The sequence below is a fragment of the Mchenga conophoros genome, linkage group LG7 (genome assembly GCF_057382185.1).
Source record: "Mchenga conophoros isolate Kocher_MC1m ecotype Shallow Benthic linkage group LG7, M_conophoros_male_GT1.1, whole genome shotgun sequence".
NCBI classification, from domain to species: Eukaryota; Metazoa; Chordata; class Actinopteri; order Cichliformes; family Cichlidae; genus Mchenga; species Mchenga conophoros.
The window spans coordinates 32,435,090-32,445,144 of NC_140532.1; positions in this window are offsets into that span (position 1 = coordinate 32,435,090).

The following is a 10,055-nucleotide window of genomic DNA, read 5'->3' on the forward strand; positions in this document are numbered from 1 at the left end:
TTTAATATCTAAGTAAGTGGTTCTGCTGTAATGATCATAATAATTAAGTTCTTTTTTATTATACCATCTTTTTTCTGAATAAATCACATTTGGAGTCAGTTAAATTGTGCTAAAATCAACCCGAGCCTCATACCTTGCTGCGAGCAGATAGTCGGGCACGGTCAGCATTAGGTCATTATTTTCATGGCAGTTTTCATGATTCTACTAATGAACTGGTTGGACTATATAAAGAATACAAAGTATTCTAGAGTTAAATGTGAGGTCATCTGTCTGACTTGCCTGAAAGTCGGTCATGCAGCAAATCGATAACAGAATGGCTGAAAAAACCCCAAACTGAATCAAGGATCAAGGTGTTGCAGTGGTCAGTCAAAGAGAGCTATGCATAAACAAATTCCTGCAAATCTCAATGAACTGAAGCAACGTTGTAAAAATGAATGGAACAAAATTTCTCCACCATGATGTGAAATACTGATAAAGTCATACAGAAAATCATTATTTTAAATTATTGATGCTGAATCCTGGTGTGTAGTATGTTTTTCAGATGACTATATGTAGAGTGTGTGTCATGCTGAGAACTGGTCGTGTAGTGACATTAGCAGCTTATGGACGCTGGGGGTGGAAGAGAGGCACTTGAAAAAGAGCATAAGCATCACACCCTTTGGATTTTCATTGAAAATTCAACCCAAGTACATAGAAATCAGTCCACAGTTCTCACTTTTTACGTTAGGCTACATCTGCATATACAGTCCATGGGTATTTTTTTCTTAATGGGGATTTTGTACTTTTGAAAATTATTTCTGTCCCCATGAAACGACAAAAACCGATGTCACAGCTGTGCTAAGAATAGAATAGAATGAAATAGAATAGAATAAACCTTTATTATCCCACAGATGAGAAATTGTGGTGTTACAGAGCTCTTACAGCAAGAGAAAATAAAATATAAAAGGAAGACACAGGGTGCTCCTATAAACATAAGCAACCAAAGTTCGTATATACAGGTATATACAGGTAACAATGTACATCTTGATGCATGCTCAATCATCCAGGTAAGTAGATCTCCAAAAGTTGATTCTGTTCATCTGGTCTGTCTGAAGCAGTTAGAACAAGACAAGGCTATTGACCGGATCTCATACCACTGGCTATACCCAGGTGAATCTACACCAAGTCTGTATGGTTTACTGAAGATACATAAACAGGGTGCACCTTTAAGACCGATTGTCTGTATGATCAACTCGGTCACCTATAACATCTCCAAGTTTCTGGCTTCGATCCTCAAACTACTGGCTCTGAACACCACATCCAGAACATTTTGGATTATGTTGAGAAGGTGAGAGATGTCATTATGGAGGCAGATGAAACCACTGTCTCGTACGATGTTACATCTCTCTTCACTTGCTTGCTTGCTTGCTTCACTTGCATCCCAGTCATGGAAGCGTTGGAGGTAGTTCGTAAGAGATTACAGGATGTTTGCTTTTGGAACGGAGTTGTCATTCCACCTACTTCACATACAAGGGTCAGTTCTATAGGCAGAAACATGGGTGTGCCATGGGTTCCCCAGTTTCACCCATCGTGGCCAATTTGTACATGGAAGAAGTGGAAAAGAGGGCTTTGCTATCCTACCCTGGAACACCACCAAGCCATTGTTCAGGTATGTGGATGACACCTGGGTGAAAATCAAATCTCAGAACGTACCACAATTCACGGATCACATTAACTTGGTTGACCAACATCAGTAATGGGGGACATATAAAAGCTAATGTGTACCATAAATCTACACACACGGATCAGTATTTAAGGTTTGACTCTCATCATCCACTGGAGCATCAATTGGGTGTCGTCTGGACGCTAAAACACAGAGCGAACACCATCTCCACTGACAGAGAGACAGCGGCCAGGGAAGCAGAAGAACATCACATCAAGAAGGCCCTAAATGTGGTTATCCCAGCTGGACTTTTGTCAAAGCTGGGAAGGCGCCTAAAGAAAGCTCCAGCCGATCCAGGAGAGACCACAGCCTAAGCGAAAACCTGTAGTGATCCCATATGTGTCAGGAGTATCAGAACAGCTGAGACACACTTTTTCTAAACACCGGGTCTCTGTAGCTTTTAAACCCCAAAACACGCTGCGCCAAAAATTGGTCCACCCCAAGGATCGGGTCCCCCGACACAAACAGAGTAACATAGTGTACGCTGTGAAGTGCCAGGAGGATTGCCAGGATTTATACATCGGGGAAACCAAACAACCTCTGGCGAAGCGGATGACACAACACAGAAGAGCCACCTCATCAGGCCAGGACTCTGCAGTCTATTCACACCTACAGGCCAGTGAGGTGTGAATAGACTGCAGAGTCTTTCAGTGATGAGGATGTACACATCCTGGACAGGGAGGAACGCTGGTTTGAGCGCAGAGTCAAGGAGGCCATTTACGTGAAAAGGGAAAGACCATCTGGAGGGCCCGAGGAGCCCGTCCAGCCAGCTGCAGCCTCATCATCCTCGCCTGCTGCAGCTTCATCATCACCTGCAGCCTCATCATCCTCGCCTGCTGCAGCTTCATCTTCCGCCTCCGAGTTGGGAGTTCGCCTTGTAATCGGAAGGTTGCCGGTTCGAGCCCTGGCTTGGACAGTCTCGGTCGTTGTGTCCTTGGGCAAGACACTTCCCCCGTTGCCTACTGGTGGTGGTCAGAGGGCCCGGTGGCGCCAGTGTCCGGCAGCCTCGCCTCTGTCAGTGCGCCCCAGGGTGGCTGTGGCTACTATGTAGCCTGCCATCACCAGTGTGTGAATGTGTGCGTGAATGGGTGGATGACTGGGTATGTAAAGCGCTTTGGGGTCCTTAGGGACTAGTAAAGCACTATATAAATACAGGCCATTTACCATATCTAGTCCGCGTTTCTTAGTTTGTGTCTTTTCTTGTGTAAGTTCCTGTTTTATTGTGAAGGTCTGTGTCTTATGTGAGTGTTTTCAGTTTGCCTCCCTAGTCTCGTCTTGTTAATCACTCCCAGCTGTGTTCCCACCTGTATGTAATCTCCCTGTGTTCTCTGAGTGTATTTAAGTTGTGTCTTCTGTCATACACTCAAAAAAATAATTCATTGGATGAACTTAATTTCATCTTGCCACCTATATTCCATCTAAACAAATCATGTTATATCAATCCATCTTGATTGTGTTGTTTCAACACTAAATATGTTTGTAAGTGTAACATAATTTAAACATTAACATTCAGTTAATTTGATTTTTATTCAGTTAACATGTTTGTACCAAGTTAGTCTAATTTAAATTCATGTTATATTGTTTAAACACCTTGGCACATCAAAAGTCAGTCTTGTTACATGAACTAGTAAAATATTTGTTACACCAATGTTAATCTTGTTGAATGAACAAATGTAATTTATGTCTGTAGTACTTACACCAATCATGTTTCAGTTAGTGTTTGTATTGCTTATGTAAACATTACTTTTAATTAAATTAATGAAACATACATAAATGATAACTTGCAAAACCATCTCTTTTATTTTGCTTGAACATTCTTAAAACAGTTGGCAGGATCCCAGTTCAGCCTAGCTTTCTCCCCTTTAACCATCTCATACTAAGACCACAGAACTTCCAGATCAAGACATGCTGACTGAAAGAAAAAATACAATAAAATAACCCTAACCCTAATAATAAAAAATGAAATAAGTCTGTTGAATAGTTTGCATACAAAAAATATTATCCCCAAAGCAACTTTCGTAAAATGTAGTAAAATATGCATTGCAAACAACAATATGAATTTTAACACAATTTAAAGCTCAGACATAACATTCAACATTACTATGTTGCTTGCATACATTAGTCCTCCATTTAATCAGGCTGTATCCATTAATAGTGACTTTATGCTATTTAACGTGTGGAGAAAACATTCAATTTTGAGTATAACTGCTCCACTCAAACAATTTGTGAAAACCAGTGTGCATTTGCCTTTGTAACAATTGCCATCTGGCAAAAATCAGTGTTTACACTTAAACTGTATAAGACTTTAAGTTATGAACAAACAATCTTTGTATAATAGCCGCAGAGCAAACCACATAGTTTATATGAACATTTTATAACTTACAATTTTAAACTTTAAAACAGTAAACACATATTTGCATTGCAAAAACCTTGAAAAAAAAATATCTGGCTTGCCTGAGTCTGTTTCAAGCTCATTCACCCCATTAGCTTGTTTTTTAGAAACTGTGCCTTGGATGACAACCTCTGTCCATCCAGCTTCATGATAATCTTTTGCAAGACTTCAAAAGTGCATTTGAGCTCCGGTGGGTAGCTTAGGTTCAGACAGTATATCAGTCCAAATAACAGAGCACAAGCAATTGCAATGCTCCTCAAACCAGTGAGAACCTCCACGCCTTCAATCAGGACACCGATGTTCTCTGGGTCATCTCCAGGCTCCGCACCCTCCTGATGTATGACATACACTCCCATCACAGTTTGTTCCATGGCTTCAGTGTTGGCCTCAGTGTTCTGTGACGTAAAATACAATTACTATAGTAATTGCTGGTTCGTCTGTGTTGTTTCCCCTCGGTCTCCCTGCGTCTCTCCGTATGTATTTCCCCGGACCTCCCTGCATCTTCGTTTCTGGTTTGTCTTATTAGTTTACCCAGTTTAGGTTTCTAGTTTCATGTTTTGCCACCCTTGCTGTTTGTATTGACCCACTATTATAAATAAACACTCACCTGCACCAGAACTGCCGCCCTTTTGGTCCTTACTACAAATCCACACGGCTTGCCCTGCAAACCGTGACACTTGGCATGGATACAAAGCTACCTAAAATATAGCGCATGGAAACATGGCACAACAGACAACCTGACACTGAACAAAGGAGGACAGAGGACTTAACTACACAGAGATAATGATGGGATGGGGAACAGGTGGGAACACAGCTGGGAAAAATCAGACCTAACGAGACAAAGGGAAGCAAAACTAGACACACTGTACATAGGACGGGGACTAAAACACAGAGGGAATCTAATAAACAAATGAACTTAGCTAACCTAAAGAACTTAAACATAAACATCAACACCCAAATAAACTAAAACTTAAAACACTAGGCCAGAAGACCCAGGAACGTGACATCCATGACATCTTTTACATTATGTCCTGCTGACGAAGTATAAAGTAGTAGCAGCTGGTGTCTGTTTGAGGCTTAAATGGACGGAGGAGGACCATGACAGAATCAGCGAATCAGTGAAGAGAAAAAACCCCCCGATGGCCTGCTTTATCTGGAAGCTGATACACCAGTATCTTGATGCTGGATTGCTCTTCCTCTCCTCTCTTTCAGTGTCACTTTACTTCTTGTCTGTTACATTCGCGTCTCCCACCCTCAACACTTTTCTTCTGTCATCTTATTGTCTTAGCTGAACTCATAACCTCTTTTTTTAATTTGTCTTCATGGATGCTCAAATCATCCAGGTAAGTAAAATCAAAAAGGTTGATTCTGTTCATCTGGACGTAGCGTTTTCAGTGCGAGAAACATTTCGTCATAATCCAAGTGACTTCTTCAGTCTCAGCTGACTGCGGGTTTCCCCAACCTTAGAGTACATTTGCACATCAGTGGAAACTAGCCCACTGACTGAATAATGGGCTGTGAGGTCAGTTCCTTGATCATTAATATGCAAATTCTCATGACCATTGATCAACAACCACTGATCAAAGCCCATTGATCAAAGTATTTTTTAATTCCCCCCTTTAATTTCTATTAAAAAATATTGTTGGCTTTTTGTTTACTTTAGATTTTTATATTTAGAGGATTGGGGGGGGGTTGCGGTAAGGTGCAGGGAAGTAAAAAGATATCAATGGAAAAGCATAATACAGTGCTGTGCAGTGAAATAAAGTGATGTTAAGGGCTCACTAATATAGCAAGCGGCAACCTCTGATGCTGAAAATTTGAGTGGCGAATACAGCAGTTCCTCTAACAGCCACTTGACGCTGGTTCCAAAAGGGAGTTGGTCTCCACAGACCCCCATGTTGAAATGTACAGCAGAAATAAACACATTGATTGGTTGCCAAAAAAAAAAATCTTCGTTTCTATGGATTGTTTATCCCTTCTTAAAATCTTTTTTTTTTTAAAGAAGTTTGATGCTGGTGAAGCTTAAAGTTCAGTTTGGGGCTGCTGATAGATTCAAAGTGCCTTACCCTACAGGTAATATCACTTCATTAGTCTGTATAAAATATGTCATTTCTTCTTTACTAATGTGATGTGTCTGTTGGCACGTTGTAATCATTATTTTTTTGTCAGCAAAAATAAAAAAACCAAAAAACTGGCAGTGGGTAGTTTAGGTGTGGAACATGAATACACCATTTATAGTATACTTCTAATATTTAGTTTTTCTGTATCTTTTTAATAGGAAATTAAATATTTAAAATTATTAATTAAATAATAATAATAATGGATTGGATTTATATAGCGCTTTTCAAGGCACCCAAAGCGCTTTACAATACCACTATTCATTCACTCTCACATTCATACACTGGTGGAGGCAGCTACAGTTGTAGCCACAGCTGCCCTGGGGCAGTCTGACAGAAGCGAGGCTGCCATATCGCGCCATCGGCCCCTCTGGCCAACACCAGTATTAAAGTATTTCAGTGGAATTGTACTTGGTCTTTTTTCCCCCAATCAGATGGATGACCTCCTTTTTAACACTGCCTGGATCTCTCTGTGTCTCCCTCTCTGCTTTATGTCCTATCAGGCTTCAATAGCAGTATAAAGGTCACTGCTGAAATGCCAGCAGCCATGTCAGCCAGTCTTTCTCTCTGTGTGATGGCTTTGTGGAGCCTCATCTAATCTTTCTTTGTTTCGGTGGAAAATAATTGACATGGAGGAATCCCTAATCTTTGTTTCTTTACTTCTGTCTAGAGGAGGTGATCTTAAACCAGTCTTTACACTATGTCTGTAATCCTATAAGGCTGCGCTGAAATGTGGATAAAGAGATAGCATGATCTGCTATTAACTGCATGATTCAGTTAAAAAAAAAATTCCTTATTTAGCTTAAACTGGGCCTTACATAAACACATTATCTGAACCTACCACGTTTAATGTGATCATGCACCACCTATCTATCGGAAAGAAAATATAAATTAACAGGCCTGCTTTAACAACCTCAAAGTTATTCAGTGATTCGACTATTACGCACACATTACTGACTATATTTCAGCATTGGGTGTTTGATCATTTCCTGTTTTCTCTGACTTTGACAGTATCGCACGTGCCTCGCTTTGAGTTTTGCTTCCTTTCTAGACCTGTTTTTCTTTTTTGTCATTGTCCAGTTGCCTTTGTGCATATCTGTGTTTTTATTTATTCACCAGCTTGATTGTGACTTCCTTTTTCTTGGAACAGTGATTAAAACTTGCCTTTTGTTAGTCAACACATTGCTTCATCTTTTTTGTGACACAGTCACAGCTTTTTCTTTAGTGAACTGTAAATACCTTTTAAATCAGTTAATAAAAACCTCACAATCTTGATTTACAGAGCTTATATGAATGTGTTCTTACTGAAAAACAACACCTCAGTAGAATATTTTTTATCACCGCAGTGTAATATAAAGATTTGTATCAGTTCTGTTGATTGTTTTCTTGAACCATCAGATGTTGCGTTGCTATGGGAGGGTTTCCTGTGTTTCTTTCATCAAAGAAGTTTATCTTCTGCAAAAAAGAAGCAACAAAGGAAGCTCTGGAGCACCTTTCTTTGCTAATTATTATACTCTGCCTGCATTAAAAACCCACGTTTGTTCAACACAGCGGTTTGGATGACTTCTGCATCATGGAGGAATGGAAACATTTGTGCTGACTTAATCTCAATTCCGTCAACAGCAATGACAAGACCCTCTGACAGTAATATAAACAGCTAGCACCGACCAGCTCCTACTCTGGCTACCATGCAGATTATTCTGACTCACTTCACTCAGCTCGAAACCTTAAAAAAATATATTTCAGTTGCACCCCAGCTTTTTTGTTCTGAACATTCTTGAGACCATTTTCCTCTGAAAATGTGTTAAATTAAAATAACAATACCTACATTAAGATCAAATTTTGTGCAGATACATACCAGTACAAGTGACCAAGCTCATACAGTCATCCTCAATAAAAAGGTTTCACAATCACACTCATACTTATTAATCTTTGTTTCTCTTCCACAATAGGTCTTTTATCCTGTCTTCCTTCTCTCACATCAACTGGTAATATAGTTCTTGTATAGAACGTGTAATACAGTGGAGTATAGTACTTCTGTAGTCTTTGCACTATTTTTTTTTATCTGTGCGCACATTCTTTGTTCTTTATGTGCATATTAAATGTTTGCATTTGCACTATTTTTTTTATGCCTTGCACATCCGGAGATGCCAAAGTAATTTAGTTGTTTTGGTTGATTTTTGATTGTCATACCTTCTTTTGGGTTCTGGAAAGCACTTTGTAGCTTAAGGATAACTATTATTATTATTATTATTATTATTATTATCAGCAGTAGTAGTAGTAGTAGTGTAACATCCTAACATATTACAGTTTGAATAGTACTCACTATAGTGCTCTGAAACAGAATTTCAAAATATGCAAAATGTAAAATGTTTTGTGTAAAGGCTTCCTCAATCTCAGCTGACTGCAGGTTTCTCCAACCTTATAAACAGTATATTTGCACAATGCCTGAAACTAGCCCACTGAATTATTACATTTATTACATTTAAAAGCTGATGTGTACCATAAACCTACACATACGGATCAGTATTTAAGGTTTGACTCTAATCATCCACTGGAGCATAAACTGAGTGTCATCAGGACGCTACAACACAGAGCGAACACCATCCCCACTGACAGAGAGACAGCAGCCAGGGAAGCAGAAGAACAGCACATCAAGAAGGCCCTGAGTAAATGTGGTTATCCCAGCTGGACTTTTGTCAAAGCTGGGAAGGTGCCTAAAGAAAGCTCCAACCAATCCAGGAGAGAAGGACAACCGCGGCCTAAGTGAAAACCTGTAATGATCCCATATGTGTCAGGAGTATCAGAACAGCTGAGACACACTTTTTCTAAAACTGCAGCTGTGTGTTTTTATGCGTCTCTGTAGCTTTTAAACCCCAAAACACGCTGCGCCAAAAATTGGTCCACCCCAAGGATCGGGTCCCCGACACAAACAGAGTAACATAGTGTACGCTGTGAAGTGCCAGGAGGATTGCCAGGAATTATATATCAAGGAAACCAAACAACCTCTGGTGAAGCGGATGACACAACACAGAAAAGCCACCTCGTCAGGCCAGGACTCTGCAGTCTATTCACACCTTCAGGCCAGTGGACACTCTTTCAATGATGAGGATGTACACATCCTGGACAGGGAGGAACGCTGGTTTAAGCGCGGAGTCAAGGAGGCCATTTACATGAAAAGGGAAAGACCATCTCTGAATCGAGGAGGGGGCCTAAGGGTACATTTTTCACCATCTTATAATGCTGTGATTGCAGCCATCCCTCAACTCTCTGTGAACGGTACTCATGGCCTTTGATCAGTGGTCTTTGATCAATGGTCATGACAACTTGCATATTTATGATCAAGGAACTGACCTCACAGCCCATTGTTCCTTCAGTGGGCTGGTTTTAGATATTGTGGAAATGTACTGTTTATAAGATTGGGGAAACCTGCAGTCAGCTGAGACTGAAGAAGTCACTTGGATTATCACGAAACGTTTCTCCCACTGAAAACGTCCAGATGAAGAGAATGAGCCTTTTGGGATTCATGTCATAAGGTTTCTAAAGTAGCCATGCATCATGCGGTCCTGCATATGACCATGTGTCAGAAAAGGAAATTAAAACTCCCAGTGATGCATTTAGAAACTTAGGACACATTGAGTGGACAGCGAGTTCAAGTGACCCTTTGCACTGCAGCAGAGGAGAGAAGCAACACCCTCGCAGAAACTCATGAGTCACATATTCTGTTATTTAACAAATACTGAAAGTCTACGCAGCAGCAGACTAACACTCAGTCTAAACTGACGGCTGCTTTGTCACGAGCTGAAAACAGTGAAATGTTGTCACGTGTCTGCAGATCTGCGTC